Genomic DNA, 20719 nt, shown 5'->3' on the forward strand with positions numbered 1-20719 from the left:
TAAAAATTGTAATGTCTATGTGTCACTTTCTCAGTTCACTCCACATCAGAATTCATTGAGTAGATTTGAAAAATTTGTTTGCTCCACACGAAAGTTGACTTTCTTGTGGAGGCAGCCACATTAATCTTTAGACACCTTTATTGTCATTCATTGGTAATATTCCTGCTTACTGCCTCTGGAATTTTTAATTTTTTAAAAAATTAAAAAAAAAAAAGAAAATAAAGAAAGAATTTAAGTATGCTATTTTTCAGGAAGATCTCCACTAGCCAGTATCATGTTCCCAGTGTAGAAGAGAATTCAGGAACTACAAGTTTCAGAAACAATGTCAATACTAAATGTATGTTGTTCCTTTAAAATCTAATGAGATCATACTGGTATATATCAGGTACAGTGCCTATCCTTATCTGGTAATTTCATCTAAACAATTAATAGAGATGTTGCAATGAGTATAGTGGACAGAATATTAGCCATACTGAAAGGTCTTTCATAAAGCATATTAAGAGATCAGAGTTTTCTTCAGTTTTAAAACTTTGGCTCATGCATATCCAGCCTGCCTCCCTCCCATGAAGTAGGACTGATATACGAAAGACAGAAAGATTCTTGTGGGTTAGGCTGACAACTCCATGTCAGAAAGGATCAGTGAGGGAAAGAAGGATAAAATAATCTATTCCATTGAGAGACAGAAAACAGCAAGGGGAAAAAAAAAAAAAAAAAAAAAAAAGGAAAAAAGCAACTATAAAAACAGTAGTGTTAGTCAAGACATATCAGTTCACATTCAGCAGTGCTTTATGCCTACCTTTCAACACTTTTTTGACTTGTGTACATAATTAAAGTCGCACATATCCTTTGGTACCTTTCTGGATAGATATGGTTGCTGGAGTCATGCTGTGCTGTTACCAGCATTTTTTTTTAAATGCATAAAATGAAAACTCCGGTCACAAATTGAAAATTTATTAGTGATGGAAGATTTTTAAGTTCCTGTGGATTACAACCAGATATGACAGAAATGGGAATCTGACTACAAATGAAAGAATTTATTGGTATATATAATTTATGTAAAGACAGAATCTGATTTCAGGATTCTTAAAAATAAAGCCACTTCTCTTCTGAAAAATATATTAAAAAAAAAATAAAGCAAGATGACTAGAAAAGGCAGATATTTGTAGGTATTTCTCCAATGAGGACAGAGAAAATTAAATAATAGTAAAGACAGATTCTTCTTATATTTTAGGTGTTTTCATTCAGCCCATGTCCAATGAGCATTCAAAGTGGTTTATGTTGAGTATAAATTTATAAATAAAAACACAAACAGCTGTTAAAAGCACTGTTAAAAAAGCAGTGAAGCACATGAAGAACTTAAAACTGCAAAACTACTGGTCTCTGATCTCTGCATATGTTTCATGCAAGATGATGCTTGATCATTAGCACCATTCTTACAGTTTTTGGAAGCTTGTTCTTCCGTTATCATTCACAAAACATGATCTGAAATCAAACGTGACATGGTATCTTTTGTGGAGGGTTCTTGAATCTTGAGCTTTCATCTCCTGTGGATTCTAGGAGTCCTAGTCTCTCTTGGCTTTGCTTATTTCAAGTGTAGAGTCTTATACTGAAGAATAACTTGAGCATGTGAGTTCATCAAACGGTCGGTAACCAGAGGAAATAAAAGTGATACACCAATTCTAAGGTCTAGGTTTCTTGGCTGGCTGAAAGATAAGTAGACGGTTTGTTTCAATGCAAAGCCAGAGCACAAGCTAAAACCAATCAATTTCCTGTGATGAGGAACTGAGGGACTCTGGGATCCCAAATTGACATAACAATACAGACATATCCAGAAAGATGTTTTTAAGTGACATCTCAGAACAAGTCTAGAGAAAGGTAATACTACCTGTTTCACTTATGTTTATTGCAATAAGTAATCTCAAAATGGATACATATTTATTAATTAAATAACACTTTTTCTATTCTGACATGTTTAATAGAATAGTTCTGTATTTTTCTAGTCATGCCATTTTATTTACCAGATATCTTATGTCAGTTGGGGTGCTATAGCAAGGGTTTCTAGAACAGTACTAAGTGCCAGTCTGGCAGAAATGTCCTATCACATAGGCAAATGGAAAACTTCCCAAGTGCAAGGGAATAGCTGCAACTCCTAAAGCATTTACTGCTGTTTGCTCTTTTTTTTTTTTTCATAAATCATAGACACTTGTTCTTCACCTGCAAAATAGAGAAAAGACAATTACCAGGTAGTGCAAAGAACCAGCTACATCAAGCGTACGTATGTGCAGCAAAACTGACCTTGACAGTTACATCATTTTTAAACAAGCTGTAGCACCGAAAATTAAGGTGTATAAGCATAAAAAAAAAAAAAAAAAAAAAAAAAAAAATCTTTATTAGCATGTAAATGATTCTTCATGACTTACCACTACTTCCTGGATTAGTTTCTATTTACTGTGTACAAATACGTTTTTGAGTACAAGGAGACAGTGAAATGTATGAAAGACTGTTAACTGGAGAAGAAGGTTCTGACTCAATATTTTGCTCCCTTTTTTTCTTTTTCAAGTTCCGGATGAATAATGACATTTAAATAGAGTCTCTCAAGGCAAGAGGTATCATGAGATGATAGGATCTCTTTGGAGCAGATAGATGATGTGGTCATGCCAGGGATATCACAAAGCCCATCAGTCAGTCATGTGTACCTGTAGATATCTTCTCATCCGCTGCCATTACACTCAGTAATCAGATCTATTTTTTTTTCCTGAAGATGTTCTGTAGCATTGCTTATATAGCTTAGAGGTATGCCGCTAGAGTTGCTCTATCTTAGTAGTCAGTAGGTTGATCATTTATTTTCACTACATATATTGCTCTGTTACAACATTATGCTTTTTAGACAGCAAGAGCAAAATCTTAATTTTAAGAAATATTTTGAAATCTGATATTTCTCTTTGAACATTCTGCTGTTTTCACACTTTGTTCTTTCATTCAGTTGGATAAATTTAATTTACTTTTGTGATAGCAATATAGCACTGTCATAGATTTAATAAGTTTCCCCTTGTTTAAAGTTCTTTATATTTTCACTTACCTACCATCCTACCTTTGCTGTTTTACTCATCAGACACTGTTTAATTGCCCTTACTTAGTTCAGCTTTGTTGCTGATATAATGAATACATTTTCTTGGTGAATAAAATTTCAAATCACATACATGGCATCTTTCTGAAAGCAAAAATACAAAACAGTCTTCCTGCTGAGTCAGTATTTCAGATTTCAGGAAGACTAACAAACAATTGAAGTACACACAGATACTGGGTAATAAGAATGTGATGGATTGTTTTAGGAATAAGTGGTCTGAGGTACTTTGGAGCACTCAAGGTCTTTGCAGGTGGCATGCTTGTAATTTGGAGACACATTTGGATACAGAGTTGTCATTTCTGTCCTGTCAGGAGCACATGCTATGGATGGTAAGGATAGAGAACTCAGAGAAAAAATACAATGCCTGAACCTTACTATCTAACACCATGATAATTTGGCCTCTTAATGGACAAAACAAAGATGTCTTTTCTACCTACTTCCTAACATAATTTTGGGTTCTCAAATAGCCTTTGTTTGTTCTGTCATTCCCGGAAAAGACAGCCCAAACAATTTTATCTGACAAAGGCCATTCAAGAAGTAAGCTTGAATGTGATCTTTTTTAAGTATGAAGTTATACAGATGGAACATTTCCTGTGTTGAAAAACTGTTATTTGCACTACCAAATTAACTGAATTTTTTAGCAACTCCACCCGCTCCATCAGAGGTATTTCTCAGATTAATTAGATTTGAATGATAAATTATCTGAAGGTTTATGAATGTGTAAGTTCTTTTTTCATAGCCTGAATTCTGTTACCTTCAAAACAAATCCATCTCTTAATTCAAGCCTTCCTTTAATATGAATATGACCATCAGCCATTTGCCAGAAAGACAGATAACCAAAGAAAATTACAGATTTTAAAAACTTACAAATATAATGAGAGAAGATTTAGACTGCCTTTCCTGACAAGAATTACATATTCTCATTTGGAAGAACTGTAAGTCACTGAAAGAACCAATGTAACTTTCTTACAGAGATAACCCCTGTGCAGCAAATCTGCCACTCATTATGAACCTCTGCACAGAAATGAGAAGTTCCTGCATTTGACCTTTCCATCAGAGGTTATCAAGAGGTCTTCAGTCTTCCTTATTATATTTCCACCACTTAAGTGCCCTTTTGAGTTGCTGTCCAGAAATTTAGAACATTCATTAAGTATGGACTATTGACTGTGGGATAGAAGAAACATGACATATGACATTTTTATCATAGGTCACTAAAGGTCTTTTTTTAAAAAAGGTATAATATAAAGCAGTCTCAGCCTGAAGTCAGAAGCTCATTTATTATCAAAAATAATTTTAACGGACAGAGCAACTGTGTCACTAGAAATATCTGCCTACCCAGTATCATAGTCAATAGCAAAATAATCAGTCATACAATGTATGATAGGCATTTGATAATCATATGGATAAAAAGTGATTACATTGTGTTACCAAGCACAATGTAGACATTGTTTAAATGATTAGTGCCCTAGGCAGATTAGAGTGACATCTGAGTGGATTAAATGAAAACTGATTTTTAAAAGCAAAAAAAATCTTACAAACAGATACCTAATTATTTACTGGAACACATTTTCCCCATCCATAATTATATAATTTATATAGGTTTTCTGTGACCCTTTCATTGGATTCTACACAAAATTTCACAGATTTCTTATGCTCAATCAATAATTAAGTTCATACAAATATATAAGTGCAATATCAATAACAGTGTAATTTATATGATGACATTTAAGAGTAAAACCTAATACTCTTTCAAATCCACAAGACTGAATAGCAATTATACGTTTTTAAAGAACCCCACATTTTTTATGTTGTGCTCTGTTCATTTCCCTTACATTTATTTTTATCCTTGTTTTCATTTTTATTAAACAAATTGTAAGCTTATGAAATGATACTTTGGGGGATTTACACTTTGAATAATTATGAATAGAAGATGTGACTTTTCCTTTTCTTAGTCAACGTGTTGCACTGATAAAGATGTGTTTCACTGCTCCACTGAGGTGTACTGATGGAACACACTTTCATTCCACCAGCCACCATCTCTACCAGCAACTTCACCTAGGATGGAATGGTCAACTCACAGAAATTCTGTGAAAAAGAAATGTCAAATGTCAGTGACATTTAAAGAATCCAAAATTATGTTTTATGATGTGATCTTAAAATACATATATATTCTTGATTCTGTTTTCATAATGAGAAAATTTCACTGAAAATGAAGGAAAAGTTTGTTTTCTATGAGTGTTGATTATAGATCTCTAAATTTTATCTGATTAGGCAGTAAACTTCCATTTCATATAATATGCAGTGCATTAGAACATGTAATTTTTTTTTTTTTTTTTTTTGCATTTATTGTATTGAGCATCTCCCAACTCATCAGCTAGTTCATCAAAAGATGTTTTCACTTGCTGTCTAAGAAATGGGATCATTTATGTATACATTATAATTTTTAAATTATTTTTTTATTATAAATGTGATTCAGAAATGAAGACTTATGCAGGAGACTGGTCTTTGGCTATCACTTTTAAAACTGTAAGGCATACAGAAAAATCATTTTGTAGCTAGCTGAAAGGCAACCAGAGAAATGGAAAGCAGCTTTATTATGATTCCACCTATGGCAACATTACTGGAACTACATCTTTCCAAAAGGAACAATTACTTCATTGCACTTTCTAGAGTCCAAACTGCACAGAAGATATGGCAGCTATAGCAACAGATGGATAAGACTGTTTGACTACTGATGAGTTTGTATTTTTATTTCTATCAGTCAGAAATAACCTTCAACTTTGGGGAGTGCTATTTTGATTATGCTTATTCCTGTTCTGCTACATTAGAACTGTGTTAGTCTTTTCTGTGAAAAGTGGCAAAATTGAGGTTATAGTAGTAGAAGGTAAGGCATTTCTGGCTCAGTTATTACTGAAAATGAGGATTCTTATAATAAACATACTGAGGACACAGTTATATTTCTGCTAAATTTTTTGTAACAGGACACCGGATTTCTAGGAGTACAGGCATTCATCCTTTCTCTCCATCATGATTGCTGAACAGTGTATTAGTGTCTGATCACTGTACCAGGCTTCTTTCTCAGATCCATAGACATAGGAACTTCTTCCCTCCCTCATTTATTCCTCCTCATCATGTTCCTTTCAATTCTTCTTGATAACCTACTTCAAAAACTGGTTTATATTAAGCTCCATGCAATTGTCTTGACCCTAGCCGTGTGTGTGATATTTTGAGCAATTCAAAGTTTGATATTTTAATGGATTTCAATAGTGAATATTATATTGTGTAAAACAGCATAATTATTAACCACAGAGTCACAGAATGCCCTAATTATCACCTAGTTCCAACTACCTGTTGTGGGCAGGGTTGACAGTGACCAGATTAGGCTGCCCATGACCATGCCCATGACCCCATCCAACCTGATCCTGAACAATTTCAGGGATGAGACATCCACAGCTTCTCTGGGCAGCATGTGCCAGTTCCTCACCACCTTTAACTAAAGAATTTCTTCCAATCATCTATTCTAAATCTCCCTTCTCTTAGTTTAGAACTATTCCCCCTCATCCTATCACTATCAGACTGTGTAAAAAGTCTGTCTTCCTCCTGCTTATCAGGTCCCATCAAGTACTGGAATGCTGCAGTGAATTCTACTTTCACTTTTCCAGGCTAAACAAGGACAGCTTCCTCAGCTCTTCTTCATAGCAGAGGTTGCCGATGTCTCACCATCTTTGTGACCCCCTCTGGACCTGCTCAAATGTCTCCACATATTTCTTCTTTGCCAGGAGCCTGATATCTGGGGGCAGTACTCCAGATCGGGCCTCATAAAAGCAGAGTAGATATGGACAATCTCACGCTCTCCCTTCTAGCCACTCCTTTTTTGATGCAACCTAGGATACAATTGGCCATCCAGGCTGCAAACACACACTGCTGGCTCATGTCTAGCTTTTTGTCCACTAGGATCCTCAAGTCCTCCTCAAGGCTGCTCTCAAGGAGTTCTCCCAGTCTCTAGACAGATCTGGATTTGCCCTGATCCAAATGCAACACCTTGCACTTGGCTTTGTTGGACATTTTTAAGTTCACATTGAGACACTTCTCAAATCTGTCCTAGTCTCTTTCATTTTAATGTGTCAGTAGCACTACTCAGTAAATTTGCTGAGAGTATTCTCAATTCCATCACTGATGAGATTTTTAAAGATTTTAAAGAGTATTTGTCCCAAGGCTGACTCTTGATCAGCAATCATCACCAGTTTTCAACTGGACATAGTACCACTGACTATAGCCCTCTGGTAGCAACCATTCAAACAATTATTTATCCACTGAATAGTCCAGCATTGAAATCAGTATCTCCCAAATTTAGAAATATAGATTTCATGTGAATTAAGACCATGTAACTGCTTCTGACATGAATTTCATCCAGATCAGTTTATACTTGCTGGCATTTTGGAACACTGATTCAGTGCTGATCAGCTAGTTCTAAATATGCACTATTAGTGGAATATGATATTTGAGTTTACTCCAAGCTTTATAAGACATTTTTTTAGACTGCAAAGTCTTAAACAATTAAAATGTCTATACATAATGAATTATTTATTGGAGCAAAGAGGTTAAGCTTTAAGTAAAACTACTTTCAATGACATCAGTGTGCTTTTTAGCCAATGCATAGCTATGTAGATCTAATGTGAGATGGACTTTCCTAACAGAAGCAATGGGACTTTTTTATTATTTGCATAGCATATACAGACAGTGGGTTCAACTGTTCTAATTTTAAATGTTGATGAATATAGGATTCAAACACTTTGTCCATTAGATGTAGCACATCACAGTTGCAGGTGACATATATTGGATGATATTTCTGTTCAAGAAACAGACTTGGCAGAAAACAATGGTTATGTGTAAACGAGGAGAAGCTTTCTTGCTAATCATATGCATAAAAATACTATTTTTTCAATTTTTTTAATGTCTAGAAAGAGCTACCAAGCATTTATAAGGATTTACAGCTTATGTTCAGAAACTACAAGGTACAGACAAAGTGTTAAAGTATGAAAAGACCTTTTGGAAAAATTGCATTGTGAAAAAATACAACTATTTTTCTTGAAGATCCAAGAGTCTTGACTTATTAAAATATGCAAATCACTCGAACACTTTGTTTAATTGCTGTTTCCTTAAACCCATCAAATCTTCTTAATTCTTCTCTTCTTTGTCTTTAATTAACACCCACTCCCTATTGGCTAAAGTGTAACCCAGAAGACCTAAGCTTGTGAAATTCCCAACTTATTAAAACTAATTGCTATAATAATTAGCAACCATTGGCAAAATATTCATCACAAAGAAAGCACAAAGGCATCTAATTAACACTCTCAAAATGCTAAGTATTCACTTCTTGATATTTTACCTGCCATTTCATGCATTCTTTTCTGAAGATGTGCAGCATAATACCTTGTCCTAAGGAAAAATGGTAAAGGGTTTCTCTTTAAAATCTGAATTTGTTAAAACTGAAACTTTTCACTGCAACAACAAAATAATGATTTTTAAAACCTCATTTAACTCATTTATTGGGCCCAAAATAGAATTCACAAAGAAAGAAAAATTCCATAACAGAGACTAATTCAGCAGCTCAAGCGGGATATGGAAGATGAAAAGATAGAACACTGAATAGGAGCATCTTGTAAACAATGTGAGAACTATCTTCACAAGACTATTGCTTAGTCTGAAGTGCTTTTTCTAGGGCTTTGTTCAGTTTACTCTGTAGGAATCACTTTAGGAGTGACAAGTTAGAGTCACGTTTTTATACAGGTATGTAAGGGCTGAGTTTATCTGTTCAGGAATAGGCACTTTCTGGAAAAATCAGAAACATTTTCTTAAGACAAAAAACATTTTCTGGTGGTTTTAAGTAATTAGACTTGAATGTAATTAGAATGCAAGCATTAACTTGTCCTGATCTCTGTGGAGTGCTGCCAAAGAACAGACTGTCTTGGCTTGGAGTCAAATTTTTCATAGCATACGTATTAGTGAAGTACAGTAAAGAAAATATTTCAGGTGTCTATCAATTTTACTAGGGTTCATGAACATTACATTTCACTTTCCCAAGTGAAAAATAAGCTTTTAGTTTCAGATTTTAATTTAAAAATTATTTGTGATTATGGATAAAAATTATGAAGAATGTGTTGTTTTGTTTTTACTCTTAAGAATTCAGCAACTTGTGCTGTATATCAGAGAATAACTCCAAGTTGCTGTATATTCTAAGCTCATTTTACAGTCATTAAAATATGTTACATTAATAAAGAGACTACACTGCAAATCACTATCAACCTGTGTTTTCTTGTCTTTATGTCCTAGCAGTTGCATATTTGATATTGACTAAGAAAGTGTTATTAAGAATGAAAATAATTATAAGATTGAAAGTTATTACTGGATCAAAAGTAAAGGAAGTAAAACATAGAACAAACAGCAAAATTTAAAGTGGAGGCGGGGTTAAATTTGCCTACTTTGTTTTTACAGTGATTCCAGTCATAACGTCTTATCTCATCCTACAGTGCGATTTAGTAGTGGTTTACTCCTTTTTCTTGCTCCTTTTGCTTACCATAAAGAAGGCTATAGATAGACTTCTAGTGAGATAGATTGGCTAGCAAGGAAAAAGGGGCTTCATTCACTAGTCACAGAGAAACATAGCAAAATGAGAAGATAATAGCATACAGGAAATTCTTCACCTTTTTCAAACTGGTAACATTGACAGAAAAATTTTAACACAGATAAAGTATTTCTAACATATGATATTTAACAAAGTTAACCATAAATACAATGATGTGCAATCAGTGGTCAATAACTGAAACTATGAATGAAAATTTTATTTCATTTTTGCGATTTGATTAGAGCAGTGAATATTAAGAAAACTCCATTTAACACAAATTATTGAAAAACTGTGAGAAGAGGCAGAAAGATAATACTGCTTCCTATTTACAGAGCTCATTGCATAGTTTAATGGAAAGCGCAGAAAATGTGTGGCACGCTCCTGTTCTCAGAAGATGAAAATTACTATATGTACTTTATTAGAGAGGTAAATTGCAGAATAAAGGAGAAATACTTAAAATAATATCTCCTGAAACTCCAGTGACTATCGTTTTAACGATACTTTTGAAATGAATGTCTGCTTCTCATGTGTTTTGTTCATATCTGTGATAAAAAAAAGAAACCATCTCAGATTTTACTCAGTGCAGACAGATCTGAAATGAATGAAGAAATGAGTGATAAAAAATGGAAAATTAAAAGAAAAATCATTTCCCTGACTAGATCCCTGTTTGTAAAACATGCTGGAGAATACTTGTTTTCTTTTAGAAAGGTAGAAAATCAGAATATATGGCAGGTGGATCTTGTGCTTTTTAGAATTTATTTTAGGGTCTTCTTGAAAGTTCCCTTATTCTGAGCCATTTCCAAGTTTGATTTCTATTCTGGTTTCAAATCAGACATATTTGCAGGAGCTGGAGAACATTCAGATAAATTTGAAATATACTTTTATGCACACACATAACAAAAGTATGCAAGAGAAAGATCACAAGACAGAAAAAATGCGAAATCCATGGTCCAATGAGATTGTGTACAGGTAAAGCAAGATATAGTGTATATTGATCAAACTAAGTTTCAAGTAAGGGATTGAAGATTATCGTTTTCTAAAAATTGTTAATTTTAACAGCATTTTTTTTCTATCTTTAGAGCATAAAAGTTAACTTACGAAGTTTAATTTTTAATACTATTTTAAATCATAGACATTAATAATAAGAAAACCATGTTTGACAATGAACAAATTGAGATCTGGTAATGGCTGTGACGACTTGGCTATGACATCAAGCTGGGAGGTGGTGTCGATCTATCTGAGGGTAAGGAGACCCTTCAGAGGGATTTAGAAAGGCTGGATCGCTGGGCTGAGGTGAATGGGCTGAGGTTCAACAAGGCCAAGTGTCGGATCCTGCACTTTGGCCACAACAACCCCATGCAGTGTTATAGGCTTGGGGATGAGTGGCTGGATGAGTGTGATGAAGAGAAGGACCTGGGGGTGTTGGTTGGTGCTCGGCTGAACATGAGCCAACAGTGTGCCCAGGTGGCCAAGAGGGCCAACGGCATTAGAAATAGTGTGGCCAGCAGGAGAAGGGAGGTGATCGTCCCCCTCTACTCAGCACTGATGAGGCCGCACCTCGAGTAGTGTGTTCAGTTTTGGGCTCCTCACTACAGGAAAGATGTTGAGGTCCTGGAGCGTGTCCAGAGAAGGGCAGCGAAACTGGTGAGGGGTCTGGAGCACAGGGCTTATGAGGAGCAGCTGAGGGAGCTGGGATTGTTCAGTTTGGAGAAGAGCAGGCTCAGGGGAGACCTCATTGCACTCTACAACCTCCTGACGGGAGGCTGTGGTGAAGAGGGATTTGGCCTCTTCTTCCAGGCAATGAGCAGGACACGGAGAAATGGCGGCAAGTTGTATCAGAGGAGGTTTAGGTTGGACATAAGGAAGAACTTTTTCTCTCAGAGAGTGGTCAGGCACTGGAATGGCTGCCCAGGGAGGTGGTGGAGTCACCGTCCTTTGCAGTGCTCAAGAGGCATCTGGACGACGTGTGTGATATGGTTTAGTGCTTGTGGTAGTAGGCATTAACGAGGCATCAGGATGTGATGCGATAGGACCTCCCCTGCTCTGTGATGAACTTATGATGCATGCTTTAGGGGTGTAGACGAAGCACGAAGGATATATAAGTCGCTGTTTAGTTGCAATAAACGGCATTTGCTACATCCTCATATTGGTGTCTGTGTCGCTGTGACCCTAGAGAGGGGAGATCGTTAGCCCCCGGTGGGACACACTTTGATATCAGGGACAAGTGCTTGTGGTGGCAATAGTGATGAGGAGACGGTTGGACTAGATGATCTTGTAGGTCGTTTCCAACCTTCTATGATTCTATGACTACCACAATGTATAAATTGTATGGTCTCAGTGTGCGTAATGTAACAGTCAATCTAAAGTGTCTACAAAAATCTGTGAAATAGAAATTCACTGGATAATGTGAGATCAGGTAGACTTTGACTGTCAGACAGAAGTAGCTAGGCTGACATAAGTGGATAGGTATTCCACTTGGATTTTTGACATTAAAATCTCAAGACCCAATTCTTTGTATTACAACTGGTCCAGAAATGGTCTTGCTTTTTCAGAATTATTTATTGCAAACAACTATAGCAAAAGAATTGTTCTTACATGGTCCTTATACAGTTCTTATGTGGTCAGTGAGAATACCTGAAGAAATTTAGTTTTGTAAATTACTTCTATAGTTACAAACTTACAATAATGGTAAATCCCTTAAATAATTATTTTAATGATTACACTTTAAATTCCAAAATTAACTATCCAAACTGAGTTTGAAAAGATTCAGTTATTATTATCCAAGGGTTCATCTTTATGCAATTTGTACACAACTAATGCTGAGCTCCTTTTCTTACAATCTACAATCTACCTTACTTTGGAAACTGTGCAGTTAACAGCTTTTTAAATCATTGCCTGAAGACTTAATAGCTTCATCATTCTTTAAAATGTATATATTAAAATAATGTTTTATAATAAAAGCATCAGCTGTAAAATAGGACTGGAATGTGTTTATGGATATATTGTAAGAAAATAATCTTTTGTCAAAACACATTGAAAACAGAATATTCTATTTGTATATTATAAGCAGCATCTGGTTATACACATAAGAATTAAGAGACTCTCAAATAATTGGAATTCAAATATAAAAATAACTTCTGACTATCTGCACAGTTAACAACTATATTTGCAAACTCAGCTCAATAGTAATGGCCCAAAGAAATATTTTTTGTTGGATTTAATTGAATTTAAAAGGGGAACTGTAATAATATTTGTCAAAATCTCAACTCCAAGTACTTTAGAATATATTGAGTACATCTTGAATTTAGGAACCTGTATGCCCAGTCAAAATCAATGATTAAAATTCTGATACATTTTTAAAGTGTTTATGTCAAATATTGTAATATAATAATATCAATTTATCAGTTATATAATCCAAAGGAAATACAGGAAAGCCTCCTCTCATTGCAGCTTTTTAAGATTGTCTCTCACATAAGGTGAGATTCAAATTTACAAAATGTTTCAATTTATTCTTGTCCATTTGATAGGAAAGCTTTGAAGATGCACAGCTTCTGAACAGCGCAGCTTACTCCACTCAGTCTCAGTATCCATATTTCAGCCAACTTTGCTTACACAACCTGGCTTTGCTGAACTCACTCTACCACCTTTTTTGAGAAAATAGTTATTCTTTCCAATAGGTAGTTTTAGTTACCATTACAACAGATTAGCAAATGTTTGTCTTATCCTCTCCAATTAGCAAAAAATATTGAAGAATAATTTATCTAAGAAGAGGATTAATAGGCTGATTGGAAAATAAGGTGTTTAACTGCAAAATGGCTTTACTTACTGTTTGTGCAGGAGTGAATGACAAATACCTGTTTTGTTGAATCGTTTGGATGGGTAGACTCAGACCTCTCCAGTGGGTTAATCTGCGTTTGGATAACTGGATAACGTCCTAATTTCTGGATGTGGCTATTCTTGGAAAAAAAAAAAAATAAAATCACTTTTACCAGACATTGCCCCAAATATAAGAAGTCTGTTAGTAGAAATATGCTTTAGTTAGTCAATGTTACATTTTCCATCAGACATGCATTTTCTTTGTGCAATATCCTGCATAAACAATTTCTTTATCATTGTAAACCATATTATTACTTTCCATTCCTTGTTTATTTAGACATTACAGTTAAGATCAATCAGTGGGAATACTGTGAAATTTAACATGGTCGATATATCTGATTACTGTTATTTCTCTAGAGTACTGAGTTCTGAGTACAGCAATTTCTCTAGTTGCACTAAATGTGGATTTGAATATGCTGAAGCAAGTATCACAAACTACTACAGTTTGCACTATCAACTTTTCTTCCTTGGGCTTCACTGCTTATGTGATGAACCTAGGACAGCTAGGTATCCCATTATTTATTTATTTACTTATTTATTTTCGTGGTCTTCAGCTCATGAATTTATTTTAATCTTTAAATATGAATAAAATGTCCTTTAACATGTCCTGTGTATCATGCTTTTGTCTCCAAAAAATCTATTCAGAAAAGCACTTCAGTCTCATAGGTCTTTTAAAAACACATGTTTTTGTTCACGTAGGTGAACCAAGTTTCCAGATTGAGAATCAAATCAGAAATAAAAGTAAAATAATAGAAACAATCCACTCTTTTGGATAGTCTTTAACTTGACTGCAACACGAGTACATGCAAACCTATACCATGCCCTGCCTTATAGTCTTTCTTTCCAACCTTAACATTCTTACAGAAATTACTGCCTCTTATCTTGGTTCTTAATAGCCATTACATCCACAAAGCTGAGGGAGAGTCATATATCTCTGACTTCTGCAATGTGGTAGAAGTGACAGGCACAACCGTTAAAGGATCAAAACTTCTCCAGAGTCACTTATTTAGATACTGTGTTTATATTCACTCCTTCAAAATTTACCCCCTTCACTCTAGGTCTGCATGTCAGTGTACATAATTCTTATCTCACATGTGTTTTCCAGCTTTTGCAAGATATTGATGGAGGCCTTTCTGTAATAATTATGCTATTTTTGACAGAACATAATGACCACTATTATCCAGCTTAAAGCGCTGCAATCACTGATTATGATTCCAATAGGAAGATATATCAGCTAAGCTCAGAATAGCTGTTAGCCTATCTGTGAGTTTTAACCAACTTTTTCTGTAGCAGTAGCAGAAAAAATAGTGTGCCCCCAAACAAAATGATTTTTGTGTGTTCAAGCAAGTAGATAGCTAAAATACATAAACAAGCTATGTGATTGTCAGGAAGTACAAAAGTATCTAGAATAAACAGTGAGCACCAACAAAAGCAGGAGAAAATCAGTGTGATTTTAAAAGACTTAATTATCAGCAAAATATGTATACCTAGTTCTTATAACTATGTAGACCTAAGCCTACAGGGATGACAGAGAGTTTCTGGAAAGACTGAGGAACCACCATACTGACCTGCTCAACCTCTTTCTCAGCCTGCATCATCTCTCTCATTGAGCAGGGTAATGAAATGTCATTCTAACACACCTGACTTCTGTCCCTCACTGCATCATAATCCATGGAAAAGGTACATGGAGTATTTAGTGAAAGTGGGTATATCTGTTGTTAATGTGTTTTGTTTTTCAAACTTCTAAAAATTGTACTTTAATTAGACTGAAAAGTACAATAGTAACTACCTTAGATGCAGAAACTAAATCAGTGGCAAATTTGTGATAATTTAACTATTGAAAAAGAATATATATTTTCTCTTTATGAGAACAACAGAAATTCACAAGTATTTGGGCTTATACTTCCAAAGTCACTTAAAAAAAAAATTGTTATTTCCCTTTAAAAATGAAATAACATACCAGTGATATTTTGTAAGCTACGTTATAGCTAGTTGTGTTGAAAAAGTGAAATATTAAATAGTTATCAAAAGAAACTATTCAGTATAAAGTACTCCTTTTTCAAAATTACTAGATATTTTGGTTTTGGCACAAATCTAAATCTCAATCTGAAAAAATGAGTGAATCCTGTAGGGTATATCTGATTACAGCAAATTGTCATTTGCAAGATGATAAAAAAGCAGTTCTGGAAGGGATCATTGCTATGATGAGTGGAAGTAACTCAAAGATCATATTTATCAGTCATCAAGATCTTCCTGTCAGAAATTAGAAATTTTAGAATCATCAAATACATAATAGGCTGCATATGAAGCTTGAGAATATTAAAGGTTGGAACTGTTGAAGTCAGTATTGTAAAGAGGTACCATGTGAAGTAGTCAGGAAACAGACTTCATGCTGAGGAATGGAGGAAAACTGCTATTTTTCTGTTATCTCCTGGGTATGCCCTTCAGCAAATTGCTCCATCATTCATTTTCCCAAGCTTCTTTTAACATTTTGAGAGATAATTATTAGAATTCTTTAGCTTTAAATGCCTTTAAAAATTGAATTTCCACATTAAAAATAAATTCCGAAGGATTTGAGTAAAAATATTTTAATTTCATTTTGTAAATGCTCGACATTTCAGTTGCCCTTAGAACTATCTGTTAAACTAAGTTTTATTTTTCTGGACAAATTCTAAAAGCTACTCTGTCTTCGCTGCTGTTTCACGCCTCTTTCATCTGAGTTATCCTGTAACTCACATATGACGGCCATTGCAAGAACTTTCTTGGTGCTCATTCAGCTGTGAAACAAAACACTTCAAGGAGCAGAGCTGCATGATATCTATCTGGGAGCTACACAGAAAATAGTTTCAGGAGAACTGAGTTAGACTGACTTAAAGTGCCATGACTAAGTTTAATCTACTCTTGGATCATCTGTTAGTATGTTATCATATTTTGCATGTCCAGATATGACAAGGAATAGCTAAAATTATCTATCTGTATGAGTGACTCCACTTCCTGTGGATTAGTTATAGATGTTTTAAATGTTCGTACTCAAACCACTAGCTCTTGTTCCTTGTCTGGTTCTCGTATCTTTGTCCTTACTTATTCACAATAAGGATCTTATACAGCATTTAGAAGTTCACAACATCAAGCAGTAAGATATTTGTTTTTTGGAGTATAGGGAGGGTTGATAGGTTGTTTTGTTGTTGTTCTTGTTGGTTTTAATTCTTTTTTCTTATTTATTTTCTTCTGATCAGCAGGGGTGAATAATGGAAATGAATTACCTGGATAAACAACAAATCCTGTCTAACATAATGATAGGGGTCAGGTTCTCACTTGAATAGCATGTTTATGTGAGGGGAATATTATTTTAAACACTACTTTGTTTTTAAAGCTCTTGATAACATCAGTTGCTTTAATTTCATCTTCACAATTTGTGTTCTTTTTTCCTAGGAACAAAATGCATATTCTAGCACAAAGGTAGCATCTCCTCCCCAAAATCTACTCACAATACCTTTAGTAAATCCCTGTGAGGTAATTGAACATCTCAGCTTGGGTATTCATTTGTCCTCAAGGTACATCTTGCTAATATCTTACATCTTGTGTATAATTTGCAGTCCTTTGGGAACATTAATATTGACTTCAAATTTTGGGGGAAAAAAAATTTCCTAGGTGGCAATAGCACAGTGATACAGTTCAGGTACAAAACAAAACCACTACAGTAATGAATACTGAATACAATATTTTCAGTTAATGCTATAGCTGAAAGCATTTTCTAAGCTGTGTGGGGTTCAGGTACTGCAGGATATGAAAGATTTAATCTCTTCTTTGTTGATTCAGCTAAATATAAAACACATTGAACTGTAGTATGTAGTTCAAAGCTGGTGTCCTAACTTAAGAAAATGTGATTAATCTACCACAAGTATTTGAACATCATCAAAAATAAAATATGAACTTAATTAGGAGCCCTATTTGGATATTGACATATTTATTGAAAAGTGATTAGAATTTCAATGCAATTTAGTGACAATGTCTAAAAAATATCAAAAAGAATTATTTACGTATGTTTGTAAATTAATGCATTAGGTTCCACAATGGCAAAATTGTTCGTGAGCCCCTTTCACTAAATAAGATATTGTTTAGGAATTTGGGAGTAATAATAAAATAATCCTTGTGAAATATGTATCTCATTCATACTGAAAAACATTTTCGTGTAATATAGTTGCTTAAAATAGCAAAGACCTTTAAGACTGTCAAATCCAACTATCTATCTGATATAACAAGTTCCTGAAGTACCATTTCTACAAATCTATTAAGTAAATTCAGGGATGAAGGCTTCACCACCTTCCTGAGCAGCACATTCCAATGCATAATCACCCCTTCCATTGAGAAATTTTTCTTTTCAACACAATTATAACTCCATATTTTAGTGAGGCTCACAAAACTGAACATAATTCTCAAGGTGTGTTCTCAGCAGTGCCAAACACAGAGGGATAATCACTTCCCTAGTCCTGCAGGCCACACTCTTTCTGATGCAGTTTAGGATGTTGTCAAACTTCTTGATGACATGGGCACATTGCTGGCTCAGCTGGCAGTTGACCAGCACCTGCAGGTCCTTTTCTGGTAGACAGCATTCCAGTTACTCTTCTCCAGGTTTATACTACAGGATGGTGTTGTTATATCACAAGTGCATGACCAAGCATTTAGCCTTGTTGAATGTCAGTCAATTGGACACAGACAATTGGTCCAGGCTATCCAGATCTTTCTGTAGAGCCTTCTTACCCTCAAATACATCAACAGTTTCACCCAGCTTTTCAAACTTACTAAGAGTGCACTCTAACCCCTCATCAATATCTCTGATAAATACATTAAACAAAATTGGTCCCAATATAGACCTTTGGGGGACATCATTTGTGACTAGCTGCCAACCAGATTTAACTCCATTCATGAAGATACTTCAAACCTGGGTATCCAGCCAATGCTTCACCCAGTGAAGCTTATGTTCATCTAAAACAAGAGCAACCAGTTTCTCCAGGAGAATCATAGAATGTCTAGATTGGAAGGGTCCTTAAAAACTATCTAGTTCTTTTTGGTTCCCTTTTCAGAACAGGGTTTCCAGATATTAAATCAGGCAGTTGATCAAACTGAACAAGGGAATCAACCTGGTCTTGAACACTTCAACATTCCCAGGTTCAGAAATAAAATTAATTTGCAGTGAAGTTCAAAATAAAGGCATCAAGAAAAAAAAAGCAAACAATGAGTTTGATTATTATTGGTGGTTAAAGAAAATAATTATGAACAATAGAAAAAGATGTTAGTTTCCCAAGGAATGTAATTTAGCTGTTGAATTGTTTTCATCATCAATTACCTCCCAAAATATTTACATATTCCCTATGATAAAACCTGGATCACAGAATCACAGGTTCTAATTGAGGTTGGAAGGGACCTCTGGCACTGGGCATGACTGAAAAGAGCCTGGCTTTTTGTACTCTCCTTTCTGATATTTATAGACAATAATTAAATTACTCCTGCGCCTCTTTTCACCAGGCTGAAGAGTCTCAGCTCTCTCAGCCTCTTCTCATGTAAGCGCTGTTTCAGTCTCCTTATCTTTGTGGCCCTTTGTTGGATTCTTCTCAGTAGTTCCATGTCTCTCTTGTACTGGGGAGCCCAGAAGTGGACACAGCACTCCAGGCATGGCCTCATCAGTGCTGAAAAGAGAGGATCATCTCCCTCAACTTATTAACTATACTTTGAAATCTTAATTATTTTCCCCTAAAAATGAATTTCATTATATTTTCTTCTGGCTCCTTCAGTCTTTAATTTATGACTACAGAATCTTCTTCCAGAAGAAGAAGATATTGTATTGGGTTACCAAACTACTGTGCTTCAAACTATTTCAACTCTGTTTTCATTAAACTATGAAAAGCTATCACAACAAACTCAAAATACCAGATGAAAAGGGATTTTTTTGTCACGTCATACTGCTGACCTAACTAGAAAGGGGAGATGCAAAAAAACTACAGAACATTTCTAAAATTTGAAACACAACAGATCAAGTTCACCTGTGGCTCATTTTCTTAGAAACTTATGTTTGCTTCAAGTAGATTTGGAGAGTTCGTGCCTTTCCTGATGGTTTTGTGAACTGAGTTTTTGTACTGGTTTATTCAGCTTATTTCCACACAAACACTGTTGCTATGTTACATCTCGTTTATTTGTATGTGCAGTATGAGAGTTTTTTAATTAAAATGCTGCCTACCCAAACAATTTAAAATATTTTTCCTCAAAGAAACTGAAGAAAAAGTATTTTTTCATAAACAAAATAACAAAAATTATGATGTTTTATAATATTAGCAGGCCATATAGTAACTGGTGTGTTTTGCATTGTTCACAAGATGAGCACAGGTGAAAGTAAGACTTTGAGGAGAGCTGAAGACTTTATTTTCACAGCATTTAAAAACATTTGGGTTTCAGAAGTTTAATCTAAACTGTAAAATATTCATGGTGTTCAGCAGATCTAAACTATTATTATTTCCTTCCCATGATATGATGTCCAATGCCTTTGTTTTGGACAGAATCAGCTGTCATTGGGACAAGCTTAGAAACCATTTAAAGCTCTCTTCTACTTTTTTATTTAAACTCTTATTTAAATTTAATCTTTTTATTTAAATTAAATTTAATTAATTTAATTTAATTTTAATGTGCAGAGTACATCAAGTAGTTTTTAACAATAAGCTATTTTTTGTTCAGAATTTATACTTGCCACGTTAATATATGGCAAGATAATATACAGAAAAACTTAAAATATAAAAGAAGGAAAGTATTAAAATAATATGCACACTAAAATGGCACTTTGACAGTCAGTTTTCTTACTTTAGAAAACAGAGCATTTCCAGAAACAATTCTCACACAAACTGAGGGCTGTTAAAATGTATGATTACAATGACAGTTAATTTATTAAACATTCATCAAAGTGTTCATCTGGTAATCTATTATTAACTCAGTGGCTCAGAAATCCACTGTCAGAGCACACGTCTCAAACACGTCTCAAAAATAAGAACCATATTTTAGAACCAGCAGCAAGGTGCTCAATAATGTGGTATTACATGCTGTCC

The sequence above is a fragment of the Tympanuchus pallidicinctus genome, unplaced genomic scaffold (assembly GCF_026119805.1).
Source record: "Tympanuchus pallidicinctus isolate F22 unplaced genomic scaffold, pur_lepc_1.0 scaffold8, whole genome shotgun sequence".
Classification (NCBI taxonomy): domain Eukaryota; kingdom Metazoa; phylum Chordata; class Aves; order Galliformes; family Phasianidae; genus Tympanuchus; species Tympanuchus pallidicinctus.